Consider the following 14078-nt stretch of genomic DNA (forward strand, 5'->3'; position numbering starts at 1 on the left):
TATTGTAGTGAGGACATTGGTGTTGTATAGACAATAGTGTAGTGAGGACATTGGTGTAGTAAGGGACATTGGTGTAGTGAGGACATTGGTGTAGTAGAAGACATTGGTGTAGTGAGGACATTGGTGTAGTGAGGACATTGGCGTTGTGAACATTGGCGTTGTAGGACATTGGCGTTGTAGGACATTAGCGTTGTGAGGACATTAGCGTTGTATAGACAGTGTTGTAAGGACATTAGTGTTGTGAGGACATTAGTGTTGTATAGACAATAGTGTTGTATAGACAATAGTGTAGTGAGGACATTGGTGTAGTGAGGACATTGGTGTAGTGAGGACATTGGTGTAGTGGGGACATTGGTGTAGTGAGGACATTGGTGTTGTGAGGACATTGGCGTTGTGAGGACATTGGTGTTGTGAGGGCATTGGTGTTGTGAGGACATAGTTGTATAGACATTGGTGTTGTATGGACATTAGTGCAGTGAGGACATTAGTGTAGTGAGGACATTGGTGTAGTGAGGACATTAGTGTAGTGAGGACATTAGAGTAGTGAGGATATTAGTGTGGTGAGGACATTAGTGTGGTGAGGACATTAGTGTGGTGAGGACGTTAGTGTGTGAGGACATTAGTGTGTTGAGGACATTTGTGTTGTGAGGACATTGGAGTAGTGAGGACATTGGAGTGGTGAGACATTGGTGTGGTGAGGACATTGGTGTGGTGGGACATTGGTGTTGTGAGGACATTAGTGTTGCAAGAGACATTAGTGTTGTGAGGACATTAGTGTTGTGAGGACATTAGTGTTGTGAGGACATTAGTGTTGTATAGACATTGGTGTAGTGAAGACATTAGTGTAGTGAGGACATTAGTGTAGTGAGGACATTGGTGTTGTATAGACATTGGTGTAGTGAGGACATTGTTGTAGTGAGGACATTGTTGTAGTGAGGACATTGTTGTAGTGAGGATATTAGGGTTGTAGTGAGATATTAGTGTGGTGAGACATTTGTGTTGTGAGGACATTTGTGTTGTGAGGACATTTGTGTTGTGAGGACATTTGTTTAGTGAGAACATTGGAGTAGTAGAGGACATTGGTGTGGTGGGGACATTGGTGTGGTGAGGACATTGGTGTGGTGAGGACATTAGTGTGGTGAGAGACATTAGTGTGGTGAGGACATTGGTGTGGTGAGGGACATTGGTGTGGTAGGGGACATTGGTGTGGTGAGGACATTGGTGTGGTGAGGACATTTGTGTTGTGAGGACATTTGTGTTGTGAGGACATGTGTGTTGTGAGACATTGGTGTGGTGAGGACATTGGTGTGGTAAGGGACATTAGTGTGGTGAGGACATTGGTGTGGTGAGGACATTTGTGTTGTGAAGACATTAGTGTAGTGAGGACATTAGTGCAGTGTGGTGAGGACATTGGTGTTGTATAGACATTGGTGTAGTGAGGACATTGGTGTAGTGAGGACATTAGTGTTGTATAGACATTAGTATAGTGAGGACATTATTGTGGTGGGGACATTATTGTAGTAGAGGACATTGGTGTTGTATAGACAATAGTGTGGTAGAGACATTGGTGTAGTAGAGACATTGGTGTAGTGAGAGACATTGGTGTAGTAGAGGACATTGGTGTAGTGAGGACATTGGTGTAGTAGAGACATTGGCGTTGTGAGGAATTAGCGTTGTGAACATTGGCGTTGTGAGACATTGGCGTTGTGAGGACATTGGCGTTGTATGGACAGTGTTGTGAGACATTAGTGTTGTGAGGACATTAGTGTTGTATAGACAATAGTGTTGTATAGACAATAGTGTAGTGAGGACATTGGTGTAGTGGGACATTGGTGTAGTGAGGACATTGGTGTAGTGAGGACATTGGTGTAGTGGGACATTGGTGTTGTGGACATTGGCGTTGTGGGACATTGGTGTTGTGATAGCATTGGTGTTGTGAGGACATAGTTGTATGACATTGGTGTTGTATAGACATTAGTGCAGTGAGGACATTAGTGTAGTGAGGACATTAGTGTAGTGAGGACATTAGTGTAGTGGGGACATTAGTGTAGTGAGGATATTAGTGTAGTGAGGACATTAGTGTGGTGAGGACATTAGTGTGGTGAGGGCGTTGGTGTGTGAGGACATTAGTGTGTTGAGGACATTTGTGTTGTGAGGGACATTGGAGTAGTGAGGACATTGGAGTGGTGGGGACATTAGTGTGGTGAGACATTGGGTGATAGGGACATTGGTGTTGTGAGGACATTAGTGTTGCAAGGACATTAGTGTTGTGAGGACATTAGTGTAGTGAGGACATTAGTGTAGTGAGGACATTAGTGTAGTGAGGACATTAGTGTAGTGAGGACATTAGTGTAGTGAGGACATTAGTGTTGTATAGACATTGGTGTAGTGAAGACATTGGTGTAGTGAGGACATTAGTGCTGTGAGGACATTGGTGCTGTGAGGTCATTGGTGTAGTGAGGACATTGGTGTGGTGAGGACATTGGTGTGGTGAGGACATTGGTGTGGTGAGGACATTGGTGTGGTGAGGACATTGGTGTGGTGAGGACATTGGTGTGGTGAGGACATTAGTGTAGTATAGACAGTGTTGTATAGACATTAGTGTTGTGAGGACATTAGTGTTGTGAGGACATTAGTGTTGTGAGGACAATAGTGTAGTGAGGACATTGGTTTAGTGAGGACATTGGTGTAGTGAGGACATTGGTGTAGTGAGGACATTGGTGTAGTGAGGACATTGGTGTAGTGAGGACATTGGCGTTGTGAGGACATTGGCGTTGTGAGGACATTGGTGTTGTGAGGACATTAGTGTTGTGTGAAACATTGGTGTTGTATAAACATTGGTGTTGTGTAGCAAAGTAGTGTTGTGAGACATTGGTTTAGTGAGGACATTGGTGTAGTGAGGACATTAGTGTTGTGAGGACATTGGAGTCGTGAGGACATTGGGTAGTGAGGACATTGGTGTAGTGAGGGGCGTTAGTGTGGTGAGGTCATTGGTGTTGTGAGGTCATTGGTGTTGTGAGGACATTGGTGTTGTGAGACATTGGTGTTGTGAGGACATTAGTGTTGTGAGGACATTGGTGTTGTGGGACATTGGTGTGGTGAGGACATTGGTGTTGTGGGGACATTGGTGTGGTAGAAGACATTGGTGTGGTGAGGACATTGGTGTTGTATAAACGTTGGTGTAGTAGAGGGCGTTGGTGTTGTGAGGACATTGGTGTTGTGAGGACATTGGTGTGGTGAGACATTGGTGTTGTGGGGACATTGGTGTTGTGAGGACATTGGTGTTGTGAGGACATTGGTGTGGTGAGGACATTGGTGTGGTGAGGACATTGGTGTTGTATAGACATTGGTGTAGTAGGGGACATTGGTGTTGTGAGGACATTAGTGTTGTGGCGACATTAGTGTTGTGAGGACATTAGTGTTGTGAGGACATTAGTGTTGTGAGGACATTAGTGTTGTGAGACATTAGTGTAGTAGGACATTAGTGTTGTATAGACATTGGTGTAGTGAAGACATTAGTGTAGTGAGGACATTAGTGTAGTGAGGACATTGGTGTTGTATGGACATTGGTGTAGTGGGGACATTGTTGTAGTGAGGACATTGTTGTAGTGAGGACATTGTTGTAGTGAGATATTAGGGTTGTAGTGGGGATATTAGTGTGGTGAGGACATTTGTGTTGTGAGGACATTTGTGTTGTGAGACATTTGTGTTGTGAGGACATTTGTGTTGTGAGGACATTTGTTTAGTGAGAACATTGGAAGTAGTAGAGGACATTGGTGTGGTGAGGACATTGGTGTTGTATAGACATTGGTGTTGTGTAGAAATTAGTGTTGTGAGGACATTGGTTTAGTAAGGACATTGGTGTAGTAAGGACATTAGTGTTGTGAGGACATTGGAGTCGTGAGGACATTGGAGTAGTGGGGACATTGGTGTAGTGAGGGACGTTAGTGTGGTGAGGTCATTGGTGTTGTGAGGTCATTGGTGTTGTGAGGACATTGGTGTTGTGAGGACATTGGTGTTGTGAGGACATTGGTGTTGTGAGGACATTGGTGTTGTGGGGACATTGGTGTGGTGAGGACATTGGTGTTGTGAGGACATTGGTGTGGTGAGGACATTGGTGTGGTGAGGACATTGGTGTTGTATAGACATTGGTGTAGTGGGGACGTTGGTGTTGTGAGGACATTGGTGTTGTGAGACATTGGTGTTGTGCGGACATTGGTGTTGTGAGGACATTGGTGTTGTGAGGACATTGGTGTGGTGAGGACATTGGTGTGGTGGGGACATTGGTGTTGTATAGACATTGGTGTAGTGAGGACATTGGTGTAGTGGGGACATTGGTGTTGTGAGGACATTAGTGTTGTGGCGACATTAGTGTTGTGAGGACATTGGTGTTGTGAGGACATTAGTGTTGTGAGGACATTAGTGTTGTGTGGACATTAGTGTAGTAGGACATTAGTGTTGTATAGACATTGGTGTAGTGAAGACATTAGTGTAGTGAGGACATTAGTGTAGTGAGGACATTGGTGTTGTATAGACATTGGTGTAGTGGACATTGTTGTAGTGAGGACATTGTTGTAGTGAGGACATTGTTGTAGTGAGGATATTAGGGTTGTAGTGAGGATATTAGTGTGGTGAGGACATTTGTGTTGTGAGGACATTACTGTTGTGAGGACATTTGTGTTGTGAGGACATTTGTTTAGTAGGGAACATTGGAAGTAGTGAGGACATTGGTGTGGTGAGGACATTGGTGTAGTGGGGACATTGGTGTGGTGGGGACATTAGTGTGGTGGGGACATTAGTGTGGTGAGACATTAGTGTGGTGAGGACATTGGTAGGGGTGGGGACATTGGTGTGGTGAGGACATTGGTGTTGTGAAGACATTTGTGTTGTGAGGACATTTGTGTTGTGAGGACATTTGTGTTGTGAGGAATTTGTGTTGGGGAGGACATTGGTGTTGGGAGGACATTGGTGTAGTGGGGACATTGGTGTAGTGAGGACATTAGTGTTGTATGGACATTAGTATAGTGAGGACATTATTGTGGTGAGGACATTAGTGTAGTGAGGACATTGGTGTTGTATGGACAATAGTGTAGTGAGGACATTGGTGTAGTAGAACATTGGTGTAGTAGAGGACATTGGTGTAGTAAGAGACATTGGCGTTGTGAGGACATTAGCGTTGTGAGACATTGGTGTTGTGAGACATTAGTGTTGTATAGACATTGGTGTTGTATAGACATTGGTGTTGTATAGACATTAGTGTAGAAGACATTAGTGTAGTGAGGACATTGGTGTAGTGAGGACATTTGTGTTGTATAGAAATTAGTGTTGTGAGGACATTGGAGTAGTAAGGACATTGGTGTTGTGAGGGCGTTAGGGTGGTGAGGCGTTGGTGTTCTGAGGACATTGGTGTTGTGAGGACATTAGTGTTGTGGAGACATTTGTGTTGTGAGGACATTTGTGTTGTGGGGACATTGTTGTGGTGAGGACATTGGTGTGGTGAGGACATTGGTGTGGTGAGGACATTGGTGTGGTGGGGACATTGGTGTGGTGAGGACATTAGTGTTTTATAGACATTGGTGTAGTGAGGGCGTTAGTGTTGTGGGGACATTGGTGTTGTGGGGACATTGGTGTGGTAGGGACATTGGTGTGGTGAGACATTGGTGTGGTGAGAAATTAGTGTTGTATAGACATTGGTGTTGTGGGTCATTGGTGTTGTGAGGACATTAGTGTTGTAAGGACATTAGTGTTGTGAGTACATTTGTGTTGTATAGAAATTCGTGTTGTGAGGACATTGGTGTAGTAGGGACATTGGTGTAGTGGGGACATTGGTGTAGTGAGGACATTGGTGTAGTGAGACATTGGTGTAGTAGGGGAATTGGTGTTGTGAGGACATTAGTGTAGTGAGGACATTAGTGTAGTGATGACATTAGTGTGGTGAGGACATTAGTTTGGTGAGGACATTTGTGTAGTGAGGACATTGGAGTAGTGAGGACATTGTTGTGGTGAGACATTGGTGTGGTGGTGACATTGGTGTGGTGAGGACATTGGTGTTGTATAGACATTGGTGTAGTAGAGGACATTGTTGTAGTAGAGGACATTGTTGTAGTAAGAGACATTGTTGTAGTGAGGATATTAGGGTTGTAGTGAGATATTAGTGTGGTAGAGGACATTTGTGTTGTGAGGACATTTGTGTTGTGAGGACATTTGTGTTGTGGGGACATTTGTGTTGTGAGGACATTTGTTTAGTGAGAACATTGGAAGTAGTGAGGACATTGGTGTGGTGAGGACATTGGTGTTGTATAGACATTGGTGTTGTGTAGAAATTAGTGTTGTGAGGACATTGGTTTAGTGGGGACATTGGTGTAGTAAGGACATTAGTGTTGTGAGGACATTGGAGTCGTGAGGACATTGGGTAGTGAGGACATTGGTGTAGTGAGGACGTTAGTGTGGTGAGGTCATTGGTGTTGTGAGGTCATTGGTGTTGTGAGGACATTGGTGTTGTGAGGACATTGGTGTTGTGGGGACATTGGTGTTGTGAGACATTGGTGTTGTGAGGACATTAGTGTTGTGAGGACATTGGTGTGGTGGGGACATTGGTGTTGTGAGGACATTGGTGTGGTGAGGACATTGGTGTGGTGAGGACATTGGTGTTGTATAGACAATAGTGTTGTATAGACAATAGTGTAGTGAGGACATTGGTGTAGTGAGGACATTGGTGTAGTGAGGACATTGGTGTAGTGAGGACATTGGTGTAGTGAGGACATTGGTGTTGTGAGGACATTGGCGTTGTGAGACATTGGTGTTGTGAGGGCATTGGTGTTGTGAGGACATAGTTGTTGAACATTGGTGTTGTATAGACATTAGTGCAGTGAGGACATTAGTGTAGTGAGGACATTAGTGTAGTGAGGACATTAGTGTAGTGAGGACATTAGTGTAGTGAGGATATTAGTGTAGTGAGGACATTAGTGTGGTGAGGACATTAGTGTGGTGAGGACGTTAGTGTGTGAGGACATTAGTGTGTTGAGGACATTTGTGTTGTGAGGACATTGGAGTAGTGAGGACATTGGTGTTGTGAGGACATTAGTGTTGTATAGACATTGGTGTTGTATAGACATTGGTGTTGTATAGACATTAGTGTAGAGAAGACATTAGTGTAGTGAGGACATTGGTGTAGTGAGGACATTTGTGTTGTATAGAAATTAGTGTTGTGAGGACATTGGAGTAGTAAGGACATTAGTGTTGTGAGGACGTTAGGGTGGTGAGGGCGTTGGTGTTCTGAGGACATTGGGTTGTGAGGACATTGGTGTTGTGAGGACATTTGTGTTGTGAGGACATTTGTGTTGTGAGGACATTGTTGTGGTGAGGACATTGGTGTGGTGAGGACATTGGTGTGGTGAGGACATTAGTGTGGTGAGGACATTGGTGTGGTGAGGACATTAGTGTTTTATAGACATTGGTGTAGTGGGGCGTTAGTGTTGTGAGGACATTGGTGTTGTGAGGACATTGGTGTGGTAAGGACATTGGTGTGGTGAGGACATTGGTGTGGTGAGGAAATTAGTGTTGTATGGACATTGGTGTTGTGAGGTCATTGGTGTTGTGAGGACATTAGTGTTGTAAGGACATTAGTGTTGTGAGTACATTTGTGTTGTATAGAAATTCGTGTTGTGAGGACATTGGTGTAGTGAGGACATTGGTGTAGTGAGGACATTGGTGTAGTGAGGACATTGGTGTAGTGAGGACATTGGTGTAGTGAGGACATTGGTGTTGTGAGGACATTAGTGTAGTGGGGACATTAGTGTAGTGATGACATTGTGTGGTGAGGACATTAGTTTGGTGAGGACATTTGTGTAGTGAGGACATTGGAGTAGTGAGGACATTGTTGTGGTGAGGACATTGGTGTGGTGAGGACATTGGTGTGGTGAGGACATTGGTGTTGTATAGACATTGGTGTAGTGAGGACATTGTTGTAGTGAGGACATTGTTGTAGTGAGGACATTGTTGTAGTGAGGATATTAGGGTTGTAGTGAGGATATTAGTGTGGTGAGGACATTTGTGTTGTGAGACATTTGTGTTGTGAGACATTTGTGTTGTGAGGACATTTGTGTTGTGAGGACATTTGTTTAGTAGAGAACATTGGAGTAGTGAGGACATTGGTGTGGTGAGGACATTGGTGTTGTATAGACATTGGTGTTGTGTAAAGTAGTGTTGTGAGGACATTGGTTTAGTGAGGACATTGGTGTAGTAAGGACATTAGTGTTGTGAGGACATTGGAGTCGTGAGGACATTGGAGTAGTGGGGACATTAGTGTAGTAAAGGGGCGTTAGTGTGGTAGAGGTCATTGGTGTTGTGAGGTCATTAGTGTTGTGGGGACATTGGTGTTGTGAGGACATTGGTGTTGTGAGACATTGGTGTTGTGAGGACATTGGTGTTGTGAGGACATTGGTGTTGTGAGACATTGGTGTTGTGAGGACATTGGTGTTGTGAGGACATTGGTGTGGTGAGGACATTGGTGTTGTGAGGACATTGGTGTGGTGAGGACATTGGTGTGGTGAGGACATTGGTGTTGTATAGACAATAGTGTTGTATAGACAATAGTGTAGTGAGGACATTAGTGTAGTGGGGACATTGGTGTAGTGAGGACATTGGTGTAGTGAGGACATTGGTGTAGTGGGGAATTGGTGTTGTGGGGACATTGGCGTTGTGAGGACATTGGTGTTGTGAGGGCATTGGTGTTGTGAGGACATAGTTGTATAGACATTGGTGTTGTATAGACATTAGTGCAGTGAGGACATTAGTGTAGTGAGGACATTAGTGTGGTGAGGACGTTAGTGTGTGAGGACATTAGTGTGTTGAGGACATTTGTGTTGTGAGGACATTGGAGTAGTGAGGACATTGGAGTGGTGAGACATTGGTGTGGTGAGGACATTGGAGTGATGGGACATTGGTGTTGTGAGGACATTAGTGTTGCAAGACATTAGTGTTGTGAGGACATTAGTGTAGTGAGGACATTAGTGTAGTGAGGACATTAGTGTAGTGAGGACATTAGTGTAGTGAGGACATTAGTGTAGTGAGGACATTAGTGTTGTATAGACATTGGTGTAGTGAAGACATTGGTGTAGTGAGGACATTAGTGCTGTGAGGACATTGGTGCTGTGAGGTCATTGGTGTAGTGAGGACATTGGTGTGGTGAGGACATTGGTGTGGTGAGGACATTAGTGTGGTGAGGACATTAGTGTACTATAGACAGTGTTGTATAGACATTAGTGTTGTGAGGACATTAGTGTTGTGAGGACATTAGTGTTGTGAGGACAATAGTGTAGTGAGGACAGTGGTGTAGTGAGGACATTGGTTTAGTGAGGACATTGGTGTAGTAGGGACATTGGTGTAGTGGACATTGGTGTAGTGGGACATTGGCGTTGTGAACATTGGCGTTGTGGGACATTAGTGTTGTAGAGACATTAGTGTTGTGTAGACATTGGTGTTGTATAGGCGTTAGTGTAGTAAGGGGCGTTGGTGTTGTGAGGACATTAGTGTTGTGAGGACATTGGTGTGGTGAGGACATTGGTGTTGTGAGAGACATTGGTGTTGTGAGACATTGGTGTTGTGAGGACATTGGTGTGGTGAGGACATTGGTGTGGTGAGAGACATTGGTGTTGTATAGACATTGGTGTAGTGAGGACATTAGTGTTGTGAGGACATTAGTGTTGTGGCGACATTAGTGTTGTGAGGACATTAGTGTTGTGAGGACATTAGTGTTGTGAGGACATTAGTGTTGTGAGGACATTAGTGTAGTAGGACATTAGTGTTGTATGAAACATTGGTGTAGTGAAGACATTAGTGTAGTGAGGGACATTAGTGTAGTGAGGACATTGTGTTGTATAGACATTGGTGTAGTAGGGGACATTGTTGTAGTGAGGACATTGTTGTAGTGAGGGACATTGTTGTAGTGAGAGATATTAGGGTTGTAGTGAGAGATATTAGTGTGGTAGAGCATTGTGTTGTGAGGACATTTGTGTTGTGAGACATTTGTGTTGTGGGACATTTGTTTAGTGAGAACATTGGAGTAGTGAGGACATTGGTGTGGTGAGGGACATTGGTGTTGTATAGACATTGGTGTTGTGTAGAAATTAGTGTTGTGAGGACATTGGTTTAGTGAGGACATTGGTGTAGTGGGGACATTAGTGTTGTGAGGACATTGGAGTCGTGAGGACATTGGAGTAGTGAGGACATTGGTGTGGTGAGGGACGTTAGTGTGGTAGAGGTCTTGGTGTTGTGAGTCATTGGTGTTGTGGAGACATTGGTGTTGTGAGGACATTGGTGTTGTGAGGACATTGGTGTTGTGAGGACATTAGTGTTGTGAGGACATTGGTGTGGTGAGGACATTGGTGTTGTGGGACATTGGTGTGGTGGGGACATTGGTGTGGTAGGGGACATTGGTGTTGTATGAGACATTGGTGTAGTGAGGGACGTTGGTGTTGTGGGACATTGGTGTTGTGAGGAATTGGTGTTGTGAGGACATTGGTGTTGTGGGGACATTGGTGTGGTGGGACATTGGTGTGGTGGGGACATTGGTGTTGTATAGACATTGGTGTAGTGAGGACATTGGTGTAGTGAGGACATTGGTGTTGTGGGGACATTAGTGTTGTGGCGACATTAGTGTTGTGAGGACATTGGTGTTGTGGGACATTAGTGTTGTGAGGACATTAGTGTTGTGAGACATTAGTGTAGTAGGACATTAGTGTTGTATAGACATTGGTGTAGTGAAGACATTAGTGTAGTGAGGGACATTAGTGTAGTGAGGACATTGGTGTTGTATGAGACATTGGTGTAGTAGGGGACATTGTTGTAGTGGGGACATTGTTGTAGTAAGAGACATTGTTGTAGTGGGAGATATTAGGGTTGTAGTGGGATATTAGTGTGGTAGAGACATTTGTGTTGTGAGGACATTACTGTTGTGAGGACATTTGTGTTGTGAGACATTTGTTTAGTGAGAACATTGGAGTAGTGGGGACATTGGTGTGGTGAGGACATTGGTGTAGTGAGGACATTGGTGTGGTGGGGACATTAGTGTGGTGGGGACATTAGTGTGGTGAGGACATTAGTGTGGTGAGGACATTGGTGGGGTGAGGACATTGGTGTGGTGAGGACATTGGTGTTGTAGAGACATTTGTGTTGTGAGGACATTTGTGTTGTGAGAGACATTTGTGTTGTGGGACATTTGTGTTGGGAGGACATTGGTGTTGGGAGGACATTGGTGTAGTGGGGACATTGGTGTAGTGGGGACATTAGTGTTGTATAGACATTAGTATGTGAGGACATTATTGTGGTGAGGACATTAGTGTAGTGAGGACATTGGTGTTGTATAGACAATAGTGTAGTGGGGACATTGGTGTAGTGGGGACATTGGTGTAGTGAGGGACATTGGTGTAGTGGGACATTGGTGTAGTAGGACATTGGCGTTGTGAGGACATTGCGTGTGAGGGACATTGGTGTTGTGAGGACATTAGTGTTGTATAGACATTGGTGTTGTATAGACATTGGTGTTGTATGGACATTAGTGTAGAAGACATTAGTGTAGTGAGGACATTGGTGTAGTGGGGACATTTGTGTTGTATAGAAAGTAGTGTTGTGAGGACATTGGAGTAGTAGGACATTGGTGTTGTGAGGGCGTTAGGGTGGTGGGGGCGTTGGTGTTCTGACATTGGTGTTGTGAGGACATTGGTGTTGTGAGGACATTTGTGTTGTGAGGACATTTGTGTTGTGAGGACATTTGTGTTGTGAGGACATTGTTGTGGTGAGGACATTGGTGTGGTAGGACATTGGTGTGGTGAGGGACATTGGTGTGGTGAGGACATTGGTGTGGTGAGGACATTAGTGTTTTATAGACATTGGTGTAGTGAGGGCGTTAGTGTTGTGAGGACATTGGTGTTGTGAGGACATTGGTGTGGTAAGGACATTGGTGTGGTGAGGACATTGGTGTGGTGAGGACATTAGTGTTGTATAGACATTAGTGTTGTGAGGTCATTGGTGTTGTGAGGACATTAGTGTTGTGAGGACATTAGTGTTGTGAGTACATTTGTGTTGTATAGAAATTCGTGTTGTGAGGACATTGGTGTAGTGAGGACATTGGTGTAGTGGGGACATTGGTGTAGTGAGGACATTGGTGTAGTGAGGACATTGGTGTAGTGAGGACATTGGTGTTGTGGGGACATTAGTGTAGTAGAGGACATTAGTGTAGTGATGACATTAGTGTGGTGAGAGACATTAGTGTGGTGAGGACATTTGTGTAGTAGGGACATTGGAGTGGTAGAGGACATTGTTGTGGTGAGGACATTGGTGTGGTGAGGACATTGGTGTGGTGAGGACATTGGTGTTGTATAGACATTGGTGTAGTAGGGGACATTGTTGTAGTAAGAGACATTGTTGTAGTAGAGGACATTGTTGTAGTGAGAGATATTAGGGTTGTAGTAAGAGATATTAGTGTGGTAGAGACATTTGTGTTGTGAGACATTTGTGTTGTGAAGACATTTGTGTTGTGAGGACATTTGTGTTGTGAGGACATTTGTTTAGTGAGAACATTGGAGTAGTGAGGACATTGGTGTGGTGAAGACATTGGGTTGTATAGACATTGGTGTTGTGTGAAAGTAGTGTTGTGGACATTGGTTTGGTAGAGGACATTGGTGTAGTAAGGACATTAGTGTTGTGAGGACATTGGAGTCGTGAGGACATTGAGTAGTGAGACATTGGTGTAGTAGAGGGCGTTAGTGTGGTGGAGTCATTGGTGTTGTGAGGTCATTGGTGTTGTGGGGACATTGGTGTTGTGGGGACATTAGTGTTGTGGACATTGGTGTTGTGGGACATTGGTGTTGTGAGGACATTGGTGTGGTGAGGACATTGGTGTTGTGAGGACATTGGTGTGGTGGGACATTGGTGTGGTGAGGACATTGGTGTTGTATAGACATTGGTGTAGTGGGGGCGTTGGTGTTGTGAGGACATTGGTGTTGTGGGGACATTGGTGTTGTGGGACATTGGTGTTGTGAGGACATTGGTGTGGTGAGGACATTGGTGTGGTGGGACATTGGTGTTGTTAGACATTGGTGTAGTGAGGACATTGGTGTAGTGGGGACATTGGTGTTGTGAGGACATTAGTGTTGTGGCGACATTAGTGTTGTGAGAGACATTAGTGTTGTGAGGACATTAGTGTTGTGGGGACATTAGTGTTGTGAGGACATTAGTGTAGTAGACATTAGTGTTGTATGAGACATTGGTGTAGTGAAGACATTAGTGTAGTGAGGACATTAGTGTAGTGACATTGGTGTTGTATAGACATTGGTGTAGTGAGACATTGTTGTAGTGAGGACATTGTTGTAGTGGGACATTGTTGTAGTGAGATATTAGGGTTGTAGTGAGGATATTAGTGTGGTAGGACTTTGTGTTGGAGGACATTACTGTTGTGGGACATTTGTGTTGTGGACATTTGTTTAGTGAGAACATTGGAAGTAGTGAGACATTGGTGTGGTGAGGACATTGGTGTAGTGAGGACATTGGTGTGGTGAGGACATTAGTTGGTGAGGACATTAGTGTGGTGAGGACATTAGTGTGGTGAGACATTGGTGGGGTAGGACATTGGTGTGGTGAGGACATTGGTGTTGTGAACATTTGTTTTGTGGGACATTTGTGTTGTGGGACATTTGTGTTGTGAGGACATTTGTGTTGGGAGGACATTGTGTTGGGAGGACATTGGTGTAGTGAGGACATTGGTGTAGTGGGGACATTAGTAGTTGTATAGAATTAGATAGTGGGGACATTATTGTGGTGAGACATTAGTGTGGTGAGGACATTGGTGTTGTATAGAAATAGTGTAGTGAGGACATTGGTGTAGTGGATTGGGTAGTGAACATTGGTGTAGTGAGACATTGGTGTAGTGAGGACATTGGTGTAGTGACATTGGTGTAGTAGGGACATTGGCGTTGTGGACATTGGCGTTGTGAGGACATTAGTGTTGTGGGACATTAGTGTTGTATGACATTGGTGTTGTATAGACATTGGTGTTGTATGAAATTAGTGTAGAGAAGACA

The sequence above is a fragment of the Salmo salar genome, chromosome ssa09 (genome assembly GCF_905237065.1).
Source record: "Salmo salar chromosome ssa09, Ssal_v3.1, whole genome shotgun sequence".
Lineage (NCBI taxonomy): Eukaryota > Metazoa > Chordata > Actinopteri > Salmoniformes > Salmonidae > Salmo > Salmo salar.